This window comes from Thermobia domestica, chromosome 1, assembly GCF_964235325.1.
Source record: "Thermobia domestica chromosome 1, izTheDome1.hap1.1, whole genome shotgun sequence".
NCBI classification, from domain to species: domain Eukaryota; kingdom Metazoa; phylum Arthropoda; class Insecta; order Zygentoma; family Lepismatidae; genus Thermobia; species Thermobia domestica.
Window position 1 is genome coordinate 94,201,617 of NC_137454.1, and position 22,811 is coordinate 94,224,427.

Sequence of the window (22,811 nt, forward strand, 5' to 3'; positions counted from 1 at the left end):
AACTATACCAAGGAGGCAATTAAGGTATTCGAACCCAGTAGCGTAGCCAGGATGTGTGTTAGGGGGGGGCAAGTGCTGTTATATGTACATATAGAAAAATTACAAACAAAAAATACGGTATATAAACATAAAAATATATTTAAAAAAAATACAAACTTCAAAGTACTTAAGTACGTTGTCGGACCTCTTCCCCTTCCCTACGCCACTGTTCGAACCTGTGACCTCCAGCGAGAACAGTATCTGTTCACCAACAATTGCTGGTTAGGTTTTAGTAGCTGTGCAAATGCTACTAAAGATTTATATATATATATTTTTAAAAAAGCGTGTTCGATCTTGAAATAATTTAATTTATGTAATTTATATAATCAAATTAGGTATGGCATTTCATTCTACCTCTAAATTCCTCTCCTGGATAACTTCACTACGTTTACACCAATTAAGAAATAGAAAAGAAGAAAAACTCCCTCCAGTTTAGTATTACAATGCATTTTATTGAACTTATTCCTTGAATTTGAAAAAAAAAAAAGTTTTCGAAAAAATAAAAATAAAAAACTATATATAAAAAGAAATATAATCTATTTTGTTTCAGCACTAATAGGTGGCAGCTGTTGCATGACGTACGCCTGCGCGTGGCCCCAGGGCAATGTAGCTGTGCGTATTTCCTCTTGCACCTTTTGCTAGTCGTGTAACGGACTGCCGCCAAGGAAGGTGGCGTCCTCAGACGAGAGATTCGTGCACGAAGCGGCGGGAAAGAAGCCGTTTCGTGGTTATCTTGCTGGGAAAGAAAATACTGTATTTGTATATTCGCGGAATAAAAAATAGTATTGTAGTGTTTGTCGTTGTTGTAATATTACTGTGTACAATGTGTGTGATGTATTAGTGATAGTCTGTGATTGTTTCAGACAGTTTCTTGTGACTTAAATGTGTGTTGTGCGTTGAGTATAAAACTTTTCTGTTGGTGTGGGAGAGGCTTACTCACACAAGAAGAAAGTTCGTCAGGTAACAACAGGTATGTTTGGGGCGTTGCCAAATCTACTTAAGTGTGCATTTTAAAATTAATATGACTATGTGAAATAAATCATAAATAGATATAGTACGCGTTTAGTTGACGTTGTAGAGAAGAGATATTATGAAGATTTGTGATACTTTCGCGTCTCTTGTGTTAATAATTTTTAGCTGATGTAAAGAAATTTCATTCACGACGAACGTAGATTTTCGTTCGTGTTTTGTTTACTACGTCATGCATTTCTTGTGACTTGGGCGTGGACTGATTCGTACTTCTAAGTATTTTGTTGTCGAAAAGTTTTATTTTATTTTAAGTATTGGAAATCAAATCATTGTATAATCACAGACCATTCTTTGATGATTTGTTGTAGCGATCAATGCTCGCTCTCTCTATTGAAAATCAAAAATAGTGAATCCTATCGCAATGCTTTCGCTACAGAAAATTCAATCATGCTTTTACAATTATTAGTAAGCATCCGAAAAATATTCGTGAAATGCGTAACGTAGTTGAGTGTGCATGTGTTCAAGAAAGCGTTACATTTATTTTAATTAGACCCAGGTCATTTGCTTTTCCTTTACATCCTGCCGGAAACGAGCAGATACGTGTGGTCAGGGAGAGATTTACAGTGTCGGATTCCCAGCAAGTTTTTCGTGGTTGTGAATTTAGCGCGTATTACATTCACTACTCGCACCCCAAGTAAATAACACGACATGTTTCCAAGAGCTCTGCCCCCATGTCCTGTAGTTAGCGCGTGCACCTAAGTGCACATGACCTCGGATTCTATTCCTGCTGGGAAGTTTGAACGCATTAAAACGATTTCGGATTTCACCTTTGTAATTTCACGTGTCATTGAGGCCGGTGTTGGAAAGAGACGTTAAACTCCAAGAACCACCAACGATTGCATGACATCACCTCCATGGGGTCCCTGGTTCGATTCCAGCTCGCACCAATTACCTTCGTGGTGGGCAAACACCGTGTGCGTGAGTTTTCTAGGAGTTCTCCCGTTTCCTCCCACTTTATTCATTCCATTCATTTCTCATCATTACCGTCTCATTTAGTCTAGTCAGCATAACCGAGGGACGTAAAGCTGAAAATTTTCATTTCACTTTCCCTTTTCCCCCGAAGGGGAATTTAAATACTCTGAGGGTGAAGATTAGTACTGTGAAAATCTATATTGAGAACGATAGGAGATAGGCCCCGGGGGTGATTTCGTATTTCCGGCCACCCTCTGAAATCATCATTTACCAATCACAACAACAAAGAACAAGAGCTGATTCGATAATATTCTTTATAGGCCATGAACCTGGTTGCACATTTGATGACATCATAATTGTTGAACATTCAGATTTTTGTACAATATGAAAGGTCTTGAAAACAATGCTTAGTTCACTTCATAACGACTTTGCAGGTATTGTCTGGCTCTAATACTACTCCTTAAAATAAAAAGTTGGACTGAGCATATCGAGGATCTGTAAATTCTGGATTAGGGTCACGGGTTCAGCGGTAGATCTCTCGCCTCTGGTGCTTGGGGCCCCTGTTTCATTCCCAGCGTGAGTCAAGTGGGTTTTGTGATGACCGGTCACCGAGTGTGTGTGTAATGGGGGGGGGGCGGTCCTAGGGGTTTTGCAGTTTTCGTTCTTCCGCTTTAGTCATTCCACCATTATCATTCATCATCACCATCTCCCGTAGATTCGGTGCATAATTATGGGACGTTAAGTTAATAAAGAGACATTCTGAATTTGTGGTAGATCTAGTTCTTTCCTCTTCCCTCTTAAATCTAGTAGAGCCTGTTTGTAAACTACTCCTCTTTCAGAAGATCAAAACAACATTGGTGATAATTTAAGAATTTTATTTGTGAGGAACAGTTGGATTCATGTTTGGTGGGGCCGTAAGCTATTGAAGGTAATGGTGCACTATAAATATCAAGATGCACCCTATATACAGGAATGAAAAAAAAAATTATATTTTAGGAAGCAGGCTAGCAAAGGGGCCCCATTACTTATATCGTAGGAATCTACCCAACACAAAGCACTGTTGCTATATACAGTTTTATTTTAATTATTATTTTTCTTATAAGTTGGAAATATACATCCAGTTCTTTCCTTTAATTTTTGTGGCCCTAAGCTATAGCTTGTTTAGCTTATACGTAAATCCGACACTGATGAGGAACATATCAAAACATTAGAAATTAGGAATGATTGGTGTTTTATTTGGTTTATTAATTTGAGAGCAGGGACTGATGAATTCATTTGAATGTAAAAAAAAAAAAAATTACTAACTAGATCAAAGTGCCGTGTGACCCATTGTAAACATGATAATTTCGGGGTTACGTTTCCAACCCATCTAATATCTCCTGCTTACATGTTATTTTCTTTTTAAACATTCATCGCGTAAAGCTTTAAGCTTAACATCCCGCAATGTGCTCTATGGACTGAAGAATATTAATAACATTGAATGCATTTGAATAATGCCGAATTGGTAGAATTGGGAACATAAAGAAATCGACGGAATGAATATGTTGATTGGATGGGAAATTGCTACCAAGATATTAGTCACAGTTGGTTTAGTCAGGGATCGACCATGCTACCTTTAACACCAGAAACGAGCTCTGAACCACGTAGCAACAGTCTTCCTTAATCTTGATAGACGAAATAGTGTTCTAGAGAAGGTTTTCTCAGCCTGCTCCATTTCATGATTCTCCTTTATCACGTCCTCTTGCCAGCGACCCTCATAAGTAGTTGCTGCATATCGCTTGCAGTATGTCTGTAAACTTTATAGCCTATAGGAATAGGAACAACAATTTGATAATAAATATTGAAATTAAAATGTCTGTCAAAATAAGGAATTCAAAATATTCTTTAAAAATATGTTGTTTTCTGCTACTAAATCTTCTTTTTCACCTTTCTTCGCGATCCCCAAAGTGTTCCCGACCCGCAGGTTGAGAGACCATTTTCTAGAGCTTCATACCCGTGTTTGGTGACCTACTCGAAACGCAGCTTCTGGGCATTTTCCACCGTCTTAGGGCCTGTATTTGTTTAGTAACAAAGGTGTCTAACTAAACTATTGGATCTTAAATTATTTGATTGGTGAGTTCTGGAATTAAAATTTTGGAAATACGATTTGATCCTATCTACATGCGGATTGCTAATTTGTATTTTATATTTGGAATGGTAGGCCTAGTATGTATGACCCTTCCCCCCTCCTTCCAAAGCTTCTTAACTCAAGATGTACACTTTCATAATAAAACTACTTGTTTAACACGGAAATGATTGGTGTAGCATGAAAATTTGATCTTACACTTCATCTGTACTCTTTCTCTTCTTGCAGAAACAATCTAGTTCTATCACCTTTTTGTGAGAACATAGGTGGAAGTATTTTCCAGTTACCTATAGACTTTTCGAGTGCAGAATAACCCATTCAATACTACATACACGTAATGGCTTGTGGTATTGAACCCCCAACAGAAATTTCTGGGTGCGTGCCTGTGCATGATTAATACTTGCTAATCATTGATTAGGCCATTCTCTACGTTCACACACACACCAACCTACGAAAACCTAAAAGCATGATAAAGCCGAAAAACTTTTATACACAAGCCTCCACAACAATCAATTTGTCGATTATTCACGAAATTCAGAATGTAAAAAAACTGGAAGAGCACTTCTCAGGTGGTCGCCTATTTGAATCCTCTGCGATATGAGGATTTTCCTGCATGAATGTCATGCAGTTACAGAATTTCAATCTGCCCCCCCTCCCCCCATCAAGGCTTATTATCTTTCCCGTAATTCCTTCTGTCAAGTAATCTACACCAGTTGTTATTGTTTTGTAAGCTGTGCACTTTTTTTTTTATTTAAATCTTAAAATTAGCAACCTTGTTAGTTGGGTGATGTGTGGTTAGTTCGTTGGCTTCCATTGCGGTTGCTTGTGGCTTTTTAGACTTTGGTTTCTGAGTCAACACCGAGGGGGAAAAAAATGTCCTCCCAAACCGAATAAAATCTACCTCGAAAGAAAAGGACGCCTACTCACAAACTTTACGGTAGATATCCTACGTGGGTTATACAGTAGTAAAGGTAAACAAGAGTGCCCGACGTAATATGCTTTGCACAAATGATGATCGTTGCTCTAGATCAGTGATTCTGAGACGCTTCTGAGAAGAGGATCCGCATGGAGGGCCGGATGTCTAAAATGACATATATACTGTATATGGGAATAAAGAGCTATAATTGATATGTTAGGGATGTCTCTTCTGTGTAAGTAGAGGGTATTATAGTATCTATCCCCACCTTGTGTTCAGTATATTGAACAGAGTTTGACAGATTGAGGCAAAGTTAGTCCTTAGGCAGACAAAGTATTTGAAAATAAAATCCTGAGACGAATATTCCGATTCAGGAGGAAATGGGAATGGCGGATACTTTATAATGAGAAAACTGCGTAATTTATACCGTTTACCAAACATTGTTGAGGAGTCATCAAGTCTAGGGTACTTAGGTGGGCAGGTCGTGTACCCAGAATGAAAGAAAGTAGCAGAGCTTTCAAAGATTTGACGTGCTTAATACGCATGCTTTCTTGTATACACGTTTGGTTTCCAAGTTATTGGCCATCAAAGTTGGGCTTTCGTTTCATGCAATTTTATCTTTAAAATCTTAAAAAAATAAAATAAAATAAAATAGAATAAAATCACGAATTGCTGTTCAGGATAATGATTATGGGGAAATACATGAAACACCTGTAAACGGTAAGTGTAGCTGCATCAATTTGCATTTGTAGTAAAGATTTGCTTAATAAGGTACGAAAATTTTTCGCATTTGGCAAATTTGGCTCACAAGGATCACAGATTTTCCGTTCATCAGTACGGGCGGAGGGGGAAACAGTGGCGTGTTGGTAGAAATATTCCAAGGAGTATGAATAAGATGTATAGCGAGTTAATGCGATAACGATTGGTCAGTTAAGCTATATGGATTGTAGTTGCTGCAGACTATAAAGAAGTAAGGCTTTGTAACACCTATCTCTGCAAATCCGTTATGTTTTATTGAATGGGGTGGCTTGGGGGAAATGTTGGTGTTTGCTGAGAAAACCACATTTATGAGGACCTAAATAGACATAATGTAAAATTTTGGAGTACTGATAATTCCCATGCAGTTCAGAAACGCTGATGTGATTACCCCGTAATTAAGTTTGCCATAATTAATGTCGTTTCGTGTCAAACGTTTGTGGATTGTCTGCTTTTTATTTGTAACGTCATTTTGACTGATATTACGTGTTTATACACTGTGGTATGATGGATATTTCCGCACTTGAAGTAAGATATTTTGACTTATTTTTCATCACGATGATGCACCACCTCATTACTGTTGTCACGTTCGGGAACTACCACAACATTTGATTCCGTTGGGAGTAGCTGCAAAAGATCTAGAACTATTTTTGTGGCCACCGTAGTTCGCAGGTTCGTCTGGTATCTTTTATAAGGTTTCATTAATGACTGTGTATTTGTTCGTGTATTTCAACGCATTACGTCATTCGAGTTCCGTTTTAATCTGTAAATTCACGTCTTGTATAGCCAAACCTTTCTGACTTCTCGTGAGTCGTATTAATAATGGTGAACTTTTATGTGAAATTATTGTTCATACCTCTGGAAAAGATGCCCCCGTTTTATGCAGTGTACCGGTACATAATGCCAGGGACTCAGTACTTACTCATGTGTGTGGTTCGCCAAGTGAACTTTGTGGTGGACAATCACCGTGTGTGTGGGTTTCCTCGGGGTTCTCCCGTTTCATCCCACTTTCTTCATTCTACCATTTCATTCGTTACTCATTGTCACCATCTCCTTTCGCCTAACCGGCATAATCCTGGGACGTAAAACTCAGAGATTTCATTTCATTTTTCATGTGCGTGGTTCCTTCATTTTCCATATCACAGTCTCCTGTAACCTAGCCAGCATAATTGTGCGACGTAAATCTTAGATTCCATTTCATTTCAACAGATCTAAGATCTACATATCGTGGTTCACATGTAGGGCATGGTGGCTCAGTGGTAGGGCGTTCACCTCCGGTGCTTCGGGTCCCTGGTTCGATCCCAGCTCGTGTCGTATGGTGGACAAACAATGTGCTCGTGGGTTTTCTCGGCTTTCTCCAGTTCCCTCCCACTTTCTTCATTCCACCGTTTCACTCATCTCTCATCATCACTGTCTCCTTTAGCCTAACCGGCATACCCGTGGGACGTAAAACTTAAAGATTTCATTTCATCGTGGTTCACTTGTGATTCAGCGTGTGTAGAACTACTTGCCTTGAGTAGCTTTTTCCTGTTTTCGGAGTAGCGTTTAAATACATAGACAGGCCTCATTATAGCTATATTGTAGGACGTTGCTTTCTAACGATTTCTTTCAGCAAAGTTTATTCTTTAAGGGGGTACGGCTTTTATTCTTACTATAAGCCTTCAGCTAGCTGGGGGCTTCGCATCCAGATCTCCGAATTTGCTCGGTTTACGAACTCGCATATCATATTTCAGCTTTTGCTTCTGTTCATTACATACCGAGAATACGTTTATGGCATTATTCTTCTCGAAAAATTCGAACTCTTTTTCCTTTAGAATGCGCATTTCAATCGAAGTAAAATCATAAAAGCTCATAATTTATTGGTTCAAGTGGTTTTTTTTTTTTTTTTTTTTTTTTTTTTTTTTAAACATTTCAATTTATTCACTCGTGTTCCCGTGATGATGAGACTGACAGCCTTGTAGTCATTTTCATATACTGAGAGAAAGAGAGAAGAAAAATAGAAATGGCTTTTTTTCCAAAAGCGAAATTTCGGGAAACACTGTGGGGCAATTTCTGGAAACGCTGTGGCATAAGCCTACTTCTTTTGAATAGAAAGTTCTTATACCAAGTTTCATATCCCTAACATATCTTAAGGGATTTCAAGATATGGGCCTCTTATTATAACTATTGCCTCACTTTTTTTTTCAGCTTTTCCTTCTCTTCTAAGGAAAACATCGAGAAACGTGAAACTAGTCTTTAATATTGCTTTAAACGAAAAGTATAAATGGCAAATTTCATGTTTCTAACCTAAAGAGATTTCGATATATAGCAATCTTATAACGATTGGAACCAGTGTTCTAAGCGGGGGGGGGGAAGGGGGGGAAGCAGAGGCGGTGTGGTTTGTTACGATTTTGACTCGACATACCGGCTACCTAAATGTTGAAATGCATTGAGGGTATGTTGCCTAAAAGATTGTATTTCTGTTTACATAATGACTGAAAGCCATTGGAGAGCTTCTCTGTAGTAACGGGGGGAAGGGACTTTGGTCCCTCGCCAACAACTTTCTGAAAAAAAAAAAATATCCTCTTATTTTGTATTGTAGAAAATTATACACGAAAATGCTCAAAAGCCGAATGAGTATATTAACAATTTCCTGCGGGAAAACTCTTGGTCCCCCCCACTCGACTGGAGGGTATTCCCAGCCCCGGAAGGTTCGCCTTCTCGCGATATTTATATGCATTAAGGCAAGAAGACACACATACATAACTAACAAACAATTTAGTATGGCACAGCGAAATATAAATTAAGTGAACTTCTTTGAAGACATCCCATTTTAAGAAACAAAAGATAGGAAAGAGATAATAAAAATATCGGTGTTGTCAACTTAGAATTTATTTCTACATAGCAAGTAAAATCTTTTTACGTGCAGAGCTATGTATAAAAATATATTTATTAGAAGTATGTTGCATCTACTTTCCAGTGACGGTATGTTTTAATACCTGAGAAACCAGAGACGGTATGCCTTCATCACTGGTAAACTAGAGGAAGTATAGCATACCACCACATACCGTCTCGCTTCAACCACTGATTGGAACCCTATCCTTGTTTCTTCCCTTCTAAGGAAAACTTCAAGAAACTCTGAGACATACCTTTGTTTTAAATCAGAGGCGACGAATTTTCCTGTCTAACTTTAAGCAATTTCGAGCAATGTTGGCCATCATATTAACAACAATTCTAACTCCCGTCCTCTTTTGTTCCCACTTTTTACTTACCATTGTATCCTTTTTTTCTTCTCACTTTTTATTTTCCATTGTAGGAAAAATATATTTTTAAAAACGCTAAAACACGTCTTTGACTGCTTTAAATGAAAAGTCTAAATACCAAATATCATATCTTTAATCGCAAAGGATTTCGAGATATAAAAAAAGCCGGGCCATTTGGAGTTTAATTTTTTTTTTTTTTTTTTTTTTAGTAGTAGTAGTAGTAGGAGGAGGAAAGAGGTAAATCCGGGACGCCTGGGGGATCTAGTAATATTTGGTCAGTGTCTTGGATCCGGCCGACGCTTTTTTTCCCTAGCGTTCTAGCGCTGACACATCTACATTTTAATTGAAGTGGGTCACTTTTGTTGCATTACGATACTGTGTATTAACATACAAACATTCTGTGCTCCCATCGGAAATTAAACCAGTGTCCTCGTGTGCTAACCAATGGGCAACATAAAATACGCGGGAATAATAAAGAGTATAATACAGATTTCATGTCGTTTGTTTTGTTGGTTGTTATTCTTGATCTTGCAGTGAACTCATTTGACTTAATGAGTCTATAAACAAAATTTTGAGAATTATTAGTTGAGCAGTCATCAAATATAATTTTAAAATGGTGGTGAAAAATGGCTTTACACCTGTGTCTACATCAGTAATCCAAAATGAATGATTGCCTCATTTAGAAACTTTCCCGTCTAAGCAGCTTCAGCACATCATTGCATTTGAAGGAAAAAGTCCAGAGTGATTCTTGTAGTATTTAGTATGATGTCGAAACCTTAGTCATCTGTATTGTAACCTTAAATTAAAAAGATGATGGAGAATCAAGAACGAAGCCAAATAACTTGTGGCAGCTTGCCATGTTACTTGAGATCAGGATCTTATGTTAAAGCTAACCGTAAACTTTCAGGATGCAGAAATTATTTGAAAGTGTTTCATATAAATAGTAAAGTTGAATTATCTGAAGGAAGAGCAAACTTTTCACATTACCGTATGTAACAGGAACATCATAATAGTCCTTTTTTTTACATGGAAGCTTTCGTTTTAACAACAGCTAGTACGTTCCCATTCAAGTCTCTCTTTTTCCCTTTATTATTATTACTTCATAATCAATTGCTATTTATTAATTTTGTATAGTACAGAGTTTTAAGAACGCAATAAATCTTGATTCACAGACTGACTGGAGTTCCATTGTATTTTATGGATCTACTATAGCTCGTTTCCGGTCCTTCTTGTTACCTAATTTCACTCTTTCCAATTTTAATAGCTGTACGTTTGCAAATGAATATCACTTTTCGTCGATATATCAATATTAAATCTTTTCTTACAAGTTTACATTGAAATTTTTGAATTTTTAAAAGCCGTGCCAACGGTAAGAGCCAAAACCTGCAAAAGTCAGAAAGACTGGAGTGAAATGGTATGGAGAGAGCCGTGCATTATACAATGGAATATACTTTAATTTAAAGGAAATTTTATGCAGAATCTAGTTTAAGTTACAGAAATTACCTCTATCTGCAATAATGGGCGGTACCTTACAAAATGGGATAGCCCTTGTCAAAGCAGTTAAATTCAAGTTTGTACACAAATTACCTGACTTGAGCTAATACCTAATTCGATATCCACGCGATTTCGTAACTACAAGGTGACTTTTTTTTTTTTTTTTTTTTTTTTTTACGTTTGTCGTCATGTCCTGTAACGTGCGCCCATAGGGAGGAAACGAAATGTCACCTGTGCCTGACAAGCGATCGGGAGTTAATCTGACCATCAAGCTTCAGTAATATAGGCATGTTGCACATAGAGCAGTCATAGCTCGTCCCTTGTCGAAGAGAAATGGAGGTATCCGAGCAGCTTGTTCGCGTATGTCAGGTATTTGGGGACAATGCGGTGAATGAACGCACCGCTAGGCATTGGTGCCAGAAATACCATTTGGGAGATGTGAGCCTTTTGGATGAATCTCGCAGTGGACGACCACATGTGTTGGATGACGAGACACTGGAAGCAGCTATTGAAGAGGACAATGGTCTAACGTGTGATGAACTTGCAGAAAGGTTTCATGTTTCCGCTCGAACAATCAGACTGCATCTGCATGGGATAGGAAAATCATAAAAGATAAACAAATGGGACCCTATACATTATCGGCAGCCAAGAGGGAACAACGAGTTGCAGCTTGTTTGTTTTTGTTTGTCACCACACCTCAAGAGCAACTCCGAACCCACGAAAGGTTGGAATTGTCGGCAAATGATGCATTACAAGCTCCTTCCATCTGGGCAGACTATCACTGCTGACCTCTTATCAGCAGTTACAATGGGTGAACGTGTATTACGGCAGAAGGAGCTGGTATTGATGGATCCCAAGAGCGTGCTGTTCCTGGGTGACAATGCCAAGCCACATGTAGCAAAGAGGACCCGGGAGACCTTTCAGCAACTTTGTTGGGAAACACTGTACTGTGCACCATATTCACTGAACCCTGCGCCAACAGATTGCCACCTGTTTTATTCAATCGAAAACCACTACCGTGGGAGATTCTTCGCAAATGAAGGAGACCTGTAAAACGCACTCAGACTTCTTTACATCCACGAGCGCCGAGTTTTATCACCAAGGTGTTGTGTAGCTGCAGGGTCATCTTAGCTGGCGTCGAAGGTCCGGGTTCTATTCCCGACTGAAATTCATGTAGGTCGGATTCCACGTTAAGCTGTATAACCATGTCTCATATAGCCTCGCTGTTAAAATGGATGCTAAACTCATATCAAATCAAGCGAGCTTCTTATTCTGTTATATTGTACACTTTATTGCTAACTTTAGGCTGTTTTGTCGTTTTTGGAGTAGGATTGTTGATCATACGCACAATTCTCAAACTGCGTAGAGACTGCGCCTTTTATTGGCACGGCCGGGCGTGCATCTAGAATTTTTTGTTAGGAGTCGTCCAAGCTTTGGGTGAGGATTGTAACACACACGAAAAGACGATGAGTGATTGTAAAATACCTCCACATATATTTTCAGAAAAAAATGATATAACTAAATTCTTTTTTTAAGAAGAAGAGTACAGGTGGGGTGTAAGATCAAATTTTCATGCTAGTACATCAATCATTTCCCTGTTAAACAAGTATAGTTTATTGAGAAAGTGTACACATGTATGTTGAGGTTAACTTAGTTTTAGTCGTAAATTTGGAAGGACCGGACCTGGTGGATCCCCTTCGTGGGTGCGCCCGTAGACATAGCTAATATAAGAAGATTTAAAACCGAGTTTCTAATAGCATAATTCTACTGCTTGTATCATATGGATGTGGAAATTAATAACCAACTCGTATAGAACGGAGGCTGAAGATTCCGAGAGCAACTTTGATTTTATCTATTTTTTCATTTTTGTAAAGTTCGGAATACATATTATGAATTCATCACTATGTGTCATGAGATTGAGGCGTCTTAAACAATAGGGAAGGAGGAGGAATGGTTTGCTCGCTTAAAAATATTTCGTAAGTATTTAATGAACAACATATAGGGCCATGTCCAGAATCGTTCTCACGCGTGATTAGTGCCATACTAAAGAGCTCGACTAACATAAATGTTTCTTGCAGTAGTCAGGCCTTTAGTATGGCGCTAGTGATACGTCAAAACGACTCTACGTAAGATCATAACATCTACGGGAGATGTATAATAACTGTAAGTTAGTAATTCTGGTGCGTGTCTCAGAACCAGGGATGTTCCAGCTTGCGAATTCAGGGCCCCAGAGTCTGAGACTGACACTCATCCAGGCTCGGACTCAATAATTAAGTGCGATGCAAAATGGCCATTTCTTACGAAATCTATGGTGAGCTTTTGTTTCTGCAACGCCGAACCTTCCAGCTTTTAAGCTATAGACGGTGAATGAGTTGGCTCATTTGTGCTGCATTCGAAACAATATAAGGCTATAATTCTTACGGATATATTAGGCGTTTAGGGTCTGATAAACGCTTACATTAATGTGTCATGCATTGGATTATGAAGTAGCGCAAGGGTAGAGAGAAAGACACATGTTCTGTTTTCAGGTTCAAGCTCATACAAACATGTGTGTCGAATTTAGGAGTGGGCTGTTTATTCCCTCTGGGGGTTGCAGAACATTGAACTCCATGTCAGAGTGTGAGGGAAGTTGCAATGAAGCGTGTAGTCCTGTTGTTGAAAGAGAAAGCAATTGGGAAATTGAAATGTTCCATCCAACCCTCTTTGCGTTCTATAATAGGCCATATATATATAATACTGTAGGTATAAAGAATGTATCAATAAGTTTTAAGATCCAGCTGGAACATTAGAAATTAAATGTGATTGTCACATACGATGTGCTATGTCTTTAAATATTGAAAATGGGGTGAATTTTGTTTTTCATAGATATAGACGTAGAATTATTTTAGTTCGGGTGCAAAGAGATAATGGGGAATTCTACAATATGTATAAACGGGTCATTGGATGTTACGGGTATATATTTTTATTAAATCAACCGTGCGGATTGGGAAGGCAGATAAGAACAAGAGAAAAATATACCTTCGGGAGAACAATGCATCTATTCCAACTGGATTATTTTGGTAGAATCAAAATCTAATAACCTTATCCTATTCCTGCGACTATGAATACTAAGGTCTCTTAAATCATAATTCATGTGTAGTCCAATAGTTGCCCCTTGTGACTTTTATGCGCGTAGTCTCGAGTTCGACTTTCCGGTGGAGGCATATATATAGGGTGAACTTGAAAGATGTGCATAAACTTCGGAAGATGATTTAGCTCTTAATATATTTATATTGAATAATAGGATCTAATAATAACAATCTTTATTATAGTACCGCGAACGGCCTTGAGCCGAAATACTAGTAGTGCAGTACATAGTGCTATAATTTACATAAACTATAGTTTACATAAATACTATAGTACTATAGTGTTCTTACTAGTTTTAATAAGGATATGTAAATAGGTGATATTTATGTTGGAATATGTGTACGCGTGCATTGAAGTGTGTATTTGTGACTGTGCTTGGTATTCATATTTCTCCCCTTGGAAAAAGACTTGCAAGCGTTCCTGCCTAACGGGAAATCTTTGCCCTCTTAGATGTTGAAGTTACACATCGTTATCTATATCTCATATTATTGGAGTAATTAGGGTATTTTGTTAGGGGAGAGTAAAGGATATGGTTCCGTATGCAACGACCACATTTCAGCCTGTGGTCTAATGGTATTATAGAGGGATCAACAATCAGTGACGACGCCAGCTGCAAGTTCCTAGGGGGGCAAAGAAGGGGCAGATACATTTTCGGGGGGCGGCTATTTTCCACACCAAAAATGACATTTATTATGTTTGACTTACTTTACATTGTGTATTTCGTTGTTGTTTTTATATTAGGCCTATATGATAAACTTGTTTCAAGTAAAATTTGTAACTAACAAATAAGTAACGTCTACACATGAAATATTTTTCAATGCAACTTTTGAAACCTAAATTGAATTACTTTCGCGTTTGCTACAAGTAACAAATTCGTCTAGTACTATATGCTACGTATATATATATATATATATATATAAATTTACAAGGGGCTGCTGAAAATCTCGTAATACAACCCAGAAGGAGTGTAGGTACTAGGTAGAAAGATGAAACTGTAGTTTTGAAAAACATGTTTTTAACACATTTTCATATTAATAATGAAATTCTTATTGCTTTCTCAGGCCTCTGAAGTGATTATGTGTGCCCAAACAGCGAACTTCACTAACATCCAGATCACAACTATTATAACATTTTTGTTCCACCAAGGATAGTCACCAAAGTAAATTAATGAGAAAATCAGTGAAACACTACGGGATTCTTCTCCATTATATACAGTGGTGAAGAAGTGATGGCTTAGTTCGTACGTGGCGGTTTCTCAACAAATTATGCTTTACATCCAGTGACTGTTCCCGAAATCATGGTTGCAATTTGTGACATTATTCTTGAAAATTGCAGCATTTCAGCCAGTGGTAGATATAACCTGGGGCCGGGGTTCCTACGCCACCCCAGTTTTTGACTGACAAAAAGAATTTAAGCTCTTATTTATACACTTTTTAAAGTGTATAGTAAACTCACGATATACTTATTATAGTCTGAGTCTGAGGTCCTTCCCCTACCGTCTCAGTAAAACTTGTGTCAGAGATTATGGGCATTTCTTTGGAACGCGTCGGTAGTATAATTCAGAATGGCTTGGGTATGCGCAAGTTCTTGACACAATGGGTTCCCAAAAAATCTGTCAGGAGATTAAAGAGTGACGGCATTAAGAGAAGTCTTCTTCCAATTTGAATGTAATGCTGATCATTTCGCTCACGAATAGTAACCATGAACGAAATATTGTTGTACCACTACGATCCTGAAAAGAAACAACAGTCAATGGAGTAGTAGCACTCATTTCCCCCTCGCCCCAAGAAGTTCAAGACACAGAAGTGGTTTGAAAAACTGTTTGCAACATTCTTCTGGGATAAGTATGGAGTCGTACTTAGGGATGCGCACGAGACAAGATTTATGGCTCTCTCGTCTCGAAAATGTGCTGTAAAAGTGATGTCTCGAAAAATGTATATTTCTCTATTGGAAGAGTCATGTCTCGACTCGAATTTTGTCAGGAAAATCCTGTCTCGACTCGTCTCGTGCGCATCTCTAGCCGTACTCATAGACTACCTCCGCAACGGTCAGATATTTAATTGAGAATCTCTACATTACTCACAAACTTAAAGAAAAATTCAAAGTTCAACACCGCGGAAAATGAAAAGAAAGGAATTGTTCCTTTAAGAGAATACACCTGTCCATCGAACCCCTGCGAACACAATTAGCATAGCATAATCTAGGATTTCAATGTCTAGATCATCATCCTTATTCCCCAGGTTTAGCTCCGTCTAACTATTGCCTGTATTTATTTTCCAAACTTAGATCTGATTGAACTTTAGATCTGATAAGGGTAGTGTTACGAACAGTGGTGCGAGGAAGTCTCCAGATTTTTTTTAACTTCTGCAAAACTGGAGCACTGTACAAGGTAGTATATTGACTCTCGGGGGAAGTGTAGAAGAAGTAAAACTTCACCATTCCACTTGCACTCCTGGGTTGGGCTACGAATTTTTCAGCAGCTCCACGTACATTTCTAGTCAATATGGTAGACGTCATGTCAGTACTTTGAAACAAAATAAGTAAGGGAGCACTAGTGCATACCAATTACTAACTAAAGATCAACACTCTGACAATACGTTTTATTGGGAGCTAAATAAATAATCGATTTAATTCCATACATTTATTATTATCATTTGCAGGAAGGGAAAACACGACTTTTTTTTTTTTCTTCAAAAAATTAAGCCCTGGTAGTCGCAAATTAAGCTGTTATAAGCCCATCCTCCGAATATTGAAGGCCGAGAATAATGTTTCAGGAAATAGAAGTATAAAACCTTTAAATAAAACAAAATATGAAACTGAAAACTTCAAAACTGGATAAATACAAACAAGTTATGTAATTGGTTTTACATTTCTTTTGTTTCCAATCGAAGTTGATCCAATGAGAAGAAAACAAGTCGACCAAATCTACTATTGTTCGCTAGGCACAGCAATTAAAATTCATAAGAAAGAACTGTGACTAAAATTTACCGGAAAAGGCGCTAAATTAGAAAACAGAAATATGCGTTCATACCCAGACGCTCAAAGAAGAAAGCTTGAGGACTAATCTGCCACATAGTAAATGCATGGAAAGTAGACTACAATTTGACAATGAGATTGGTTATGATCATGGGCGGCGATTAGGGGGGCAAAGGGGGGCAGTTGCCCCCCCACTTTTTTGAAGTGACCCAAGATGTATATAGTTTCATTTGGAAATGTAAAGTTATTGTATATATTACTGGTTCATAGAAAAGAATGATGCCATATATTTGCCGTTGCGTGAGTACGTATTGGTTAGTTCTCTTCCCGTTGTATTAAGAAAGCTACAGGAATTGCGTTTTAATTGCCACTGAAAATGGTCCAAAATTTAACGTATTCGAGCACAATTATTCCAGCGTACTTCATTTCTTCTTACAATGTTAGTCAGCCGCTTTGAAACTCATTGAGATAACACTTAAAAAAAAAAAAAAAAAAAAAAAAAAACTTTCACAAGTTGTTCTTTAATTGAATAAAAATTGACTAAAATGTATTTTCTTTTTTCTAATAGCAAGAAATATTGATTAAAAACACAGCAATAAGAAAGAAATACTACCTTTTTCATTGTTTTACAATGTAATATACGAGTGAAGTGGTGTATTTAGGGGTGTACGAGGGTACATACAATTAAACTTACTGAATTCAACATAATTCTAGGTTTCAGGATTATTTTGTATAACTGGAGTGCGGATTGATATTAAGTATTGTTGGGTTTAGATGTATTCCAAGAAAGTGAAAACTGCACCTATGGCAACGAAAATGTTTCGGGAAGCTTACTGTCTTTCTAGAGTAACAACATACATTTAATACCTTGTGTGGAATTAAAAATATAAGTTATTCATTAATCCCTAATTCATTAATGTTTCTATGTAACTTTTGCAAAACAAGCCTCATTATTCATTACTGAGTAATACAGGGTTAGCCTAAAAGAAATAGACAACTTTAGTGGTCCCCCAAATGAAGAGTTTTAATTACATGGTAACGTAACTTACGTGAGTTGTAGGGTACATCTGGAAGTAGTTGTGATACAACTACAGATGTTCTATGTGTGATCCTTTGGTTACACGGGAAACATCTAGTCTGTAGTCCAATTCTTCCCAAACAGGCATCAAAGTCCACCAATGCAACAGCATCTCTGATTCGTTCTTTCAGTTCCGTCAGACTGAGGGAGGGGAGGGAACATACACATTATCTTTTCTGAAACCCCACAGAAAGTAATCACACGGTATGAGGTCTGGACTTCATGGTGGCCATTGAGTCATAGCCATGTTCTCATCAGTTGAACGGCCAATCCACCACTTAGAAAAAACTTAGTCAAGATAACCCCTTACATCGGAATGCCAGTGAGGTGGGGTTCCATACTGCACAAATATGAAATTGTCACTATCTTTTTCAAGTTGTGGCATCAACCAAAGTTGCAACATGTCAAAGTACTTTTTTCCAGTAACAGTTTCTTCTTGAGAAAGAACGGTCCATACACCTTTTTGGGCGATACAGCACAAAACACGTTAACCTTTCTGAGTCCCTACTCTGCTCTGTTCACGACATCACTAGTGTGAAAGGTTGATTCGTCCTCAAATGTAAGCAGCTGAATGAGGTCATCTTTTTCTTCAGATTTTGTATGAACACGCAAAACTGAACGTTGTTGTTTGTCACTTTCATTGAGGCTTTGCAGTAATTACAGTCGATATGGATAGAACTTGAGACGTTTGCATAGAATGTTCCAGACAGTCTTTTGAGGAATATCAACTTCTTTTTCTGCACGTATCGTTGATTTCTTCGGGCTACGAGCGTAGCTCGCACGAACGCGCTCAACTGTTTCATTTGACACTGGAGGTCTTCCCGTGGATTTCTTCTTACATAGACAACCTGTTTCTTCAAATTTATGCACCCAGTCATAAATGGACTGTCGTGTGGGTGGTTCTTTCTCATACTTTGTCCTAAAGTGACGTTACACTACAGTAACTGAATTTGTTTTGGCATATTCCGGAACACAGCCTTCTCAACTTGACTCGCCATATTCCTCCAAGCCACGTCAATGTCAAGTTCGAGGGCAGGGCGCTTACGTCATACACCCATCATTGAAACAAAAGAAAAACTGTCAGCCGCAAAACTTCAAGTATGTATGCATGTACCACAGGTAAAATCTTTTTGCTCAATAATAATTTATACATAGTATAACTTGTCTATTTCTTTTAGGTTAACCCTGTATTATACTTTCTATTTATTTGTTTTGCAAGTTTGTTATTAAATTATCTGATCACACAATTTTCCAGACAGCATTTTAAGATGTTCATGAGCAAGAAATCAAATCTCTTCTTACACTTCCGTTGTTTAAGAATACAAAGAGGTAGTACCTACTTCCCTTGCTCTTGTCAATTTCCTTAATAAAATATGAAATACAATATAGTATTTTAACTGAAAAATATAGTATCCTATTAGTTATACAACCTTACGACAAACAAAGTGTTAGCATCAACCAGGTAAACTTACACTGATATACAAATATTCAAATCATGCCTTGCCCCCCCACTTTTAACGTCCAATCGCCGCCACTGGTTATGATACTGATATAAAATACTATATGTAGAATGTTTTATGATTGTTGGAGTCTGGGGGGGGCAGTCTGGATGGCAGTCAGGGGGGCAGGAGTAGCCACCAGGGGGCGCTCGCCCCCCTTGCCCCACCTCTGGCGTCGTCACTGTCAACAATGTTCTAGGGCAGGCCTGCCCATGAATTGGCTCCCGGAGCCGAAGCGTGAGCGACAACGAGCGAAGATAAGAACAGGTGAGCACAGGTGTTGGTAGCTCCGCCCCTTCCACTGCATCCGATAAGTGTTGCCAACCACACATGATGGTAAAAAACCTACGGCCAAGCCTGGTCACAAATTTGCACGATGTTGAAGCATTGAGCAGACGCAAGCGTGAAATGTGCAGGTGTGCTCTCCCCCTCCCCATTTCGAAAGCAGTGACGCGAAAACACTGCAGGAAATAAAATTGGTACGTTTTTTGATCTAGGAAGACGCATGATAGAGGTTACAGTTAGCGTTGAAGTAACTAACAAATGAAAAAGAAAGAAAGAAAGAAAGAAACGAATATTAAACATGTCAGCTTACAGACGTAAAAACGACTGCAAAAATCGGAAACGAATTGTTTCAGGCCTTTTTTTAGCTTGCTTACACAATTCGTGACATTGCATTACATTAGCACTCGGTCTGTAACTTGTCACTCGCTTCACGTTTGCTAAGTTGTGAACGCCTTTCGTTGCTAGATTGATAGCAGAACGACGGGAGGTCGAAAATAATAATAATAATAATAATAATAATAATAATAATAATAATAATAATAATAATAATAATAATAATAATAATGCGTATTATAATTATAATAATAATAATAATAATAATAATAATAATAATTATTATTATTATTATTATTATTATTATTATTATTATTATTATTATTATTATTATTATTAATAGTAGTAGTAGTAGTAGTAGTATTCGGACCAAAGACGGATGAAAATGGGGATTTGAGGAAATTCATAACGAGGAATTGCATAGTTTATACCGCTCACTTAACATTGTTAGGGTCATTAAGTGTAGAAGGCTCAGGTGGCCATTCCGTGTAGCCAGAATGGAAGAAATTAGAAATGCTTTCATAATTTTAACTGAAAACCCAATTGGAAGAAGACCACTAGGAAGACCTAGACGTAGATGGGAAGACAATATTAAGATGGATCTTTCAGAAATAAGAGTACAGAGTAGAAACTGGATCCAGTTGGCTAAGGACAGAAGTTAGTGGAAATATGTTGTAACCGCCGCATTGAACCTTCGGGTTCCATAGGCCATAGAGTTAGTTAGATATTATTATCTAAAAGAAATGTTCAAATGTTGTTAAGAGACAATTACACAGAAGAACTGAGTTCCGACCAAACACTAATTTGCCGGAAGGAAATCCCAGTGCAGTTCAGCCCACTTTAAGCGTTATCCGTGCAATCCACGTTTCATGTTCAAGACATTGGGAATAATTGTTCGTATCATTCAGTTGGAACGTTCCCTTCCAAGTTTACGCTATTACAGTAGGCCTACAACATCGTGACTTTCAAAACCAGTCAGTAACTATCGAAGAAAGACAAGCATGTAGCTTCAGTCGTTGATATGATTTAACATTCTTTTTCACTTTTAACAAGCCACCGGCAAGCAACCAGCCAGGGACAATATATTTTTCCTTATTAAAAAGACACTCCTTGTTAAAAAAAAAAAAAAAAAAAAAAAAAACTAATGGTACCCACTAATGGTCACTCTTAAAAATGGAAAATCTCTTTGGCTCTCTTAATATTTTGTTTGATTCTTTGCGATCAAAGTAACATTAAAAGTGGAAAAAATGAAATGAAATCTTTGGGTTTTACGTCCCACGGTTATACCGGTTAGGCTAAAGGAGACGGTGATGATGAGTAATGAATGAAATGATAGAATGAAGAAAGTGGGAGGAAATGGGAAAACCCCGAGAAAACCCACGCATACGGTGTTTGTCCACCGCAAAGTTCACTTGGCGGGGGCTGGGATCGAACCCGGGACCCCAAGCACCAGATGTGAACGTTCTACCACTGAGCCACCGCGGCCCCACTTTAAAAGTGGAGTAAGAAATACTATTCTTCCTATTGATAGTGTAATAGTGGCTTCTAATCTCCACAACCAACCCCTTGCTAAGCCTATTCGTACACACATACATGCATAAGCTAATTTTCTGGAGATAATACTTAGATAATTACAAACAAGTGCTACAGTATTTTTTTTTTTTTCGTATCAACAGATTATCTCTTTTCCTAAAAAGCGAAACAACATACCCACACTCGGATTAAGAACTTGATAATATATATATATTGAAAACTGGTTTTCCATTGGGCAAACTGGCAAATTTTTATAAATGTAAGCGATGGTTTGGTTCCACCACATCCTTCTTTAACAAAAGGAAAGAAAAAGAAGAAAAGGAACGTACATAGTTTATCATTTGATTGCTGTTACCAGTTTGTGTTGTCTATAGTTAACGGTTACCACATTGTAAAAAACACTATACAATAAATGGCAATCAGTTACCATACATACTTTTTTTTTTATTTGGTAAGCTAGTGATTACCGCCAAGGTTGACAACACTTCCGCTCCTCTAAGGACAAAACCCGAAGATTCACGAAGCACGAACAATGGTATTTGCTCGTAGAATGCTCGTGAGCGTTCACGAGGAGATTTTCCACTATCTGCTCGCCGTGGCCAGGGCTGTTCTAGGGAGACCTGAACCCCTCTAGTTATGTATATGATCATACTCTTCAGTCACTAATATTTTATAAGTTAAACTGACGTTAGTGGAGTTGTAAGAAAATGACAGTTGGCAAGGAATAAACTTTGTGTTTGGTACTTTAAAAACGTCAAAGTACTTAATTCAAAACTATTTATTGAAAATTGTGCATTGTCTTCAGCTTACAAGGTAAGAATTGTCATTAAAACTTTATTTTTACATTAAGAAGTCTCATTTGAATAGTGAGGCGCATAGAATGAGAGAGATTAATTACCAATATTTCTTTTTTTAAGCAGTATATCAGATACCCACTTTTCACATCTAGACCGGCGAATGAGCTTTGGAAGATTTTTGCTACTCATGCATATTAAGCACTACAAATATGAGTGTTAGAGGAGAGGGAGTTTTATTTGCTATGAGTTGTTGACATGTAGGAAAAAAAAAAAACACGTGATGATAAGTGCTCACGTTGACAATAGAAATTGCATTCACTGCTGGGTGTTTGTCCTCCTGAAGGCCATTCCATATGTTTCCTGTGTAAGTGATCGTACTGCCATCTGCACAGTGTAATGAGATGCGTGTCAATATTCGTCGTGCATGAAACAATGAACTACCCATATCAATTGTATTACGATTCACTGGCGTATTCTTATTTATCACACAATGTTCGCTTGATAACGTATTTCGATTAACGCACCGGTGCTTTAACTGGAAAGACTTGTACAGGATATCAATTATTGATATAACTTAAGATCGATAAGTTATGGCAAAATGGCACTTTATCTGGCAGAAATGAGCATATTCGTTATACTTTCAAGATTTTGTCTTAGTAAAAAAATATCTC

At 37.8% G+C, this 22,811-nt stretch overlaps 1 protein-coding gene across 3 annotated transcripts in view; it reads left to right on the plus strand.

The window, feature by feature from the left end:
* The first annotated feature begins 663 nt into the window (after positions 1 to 663).
* The window catches only part of Mcr (macroglobulin complement-related), a 662,510-nt gene continuing 640,362 nt past the window's right edge, over positions 664 to 22,811 (plus strand). For all 3 annotated transcript variants that reach the window (XM_081760841.1, XM_081760848.1, XM_081760844.1), the window contains exon 1: positions 664 to 1,009. The gene's annotated coding sequence lies outside the window, so the exon portion shown is untranslated. The remainder of the gene's footprint in view (positions 1,010 to 22,811) is intronic.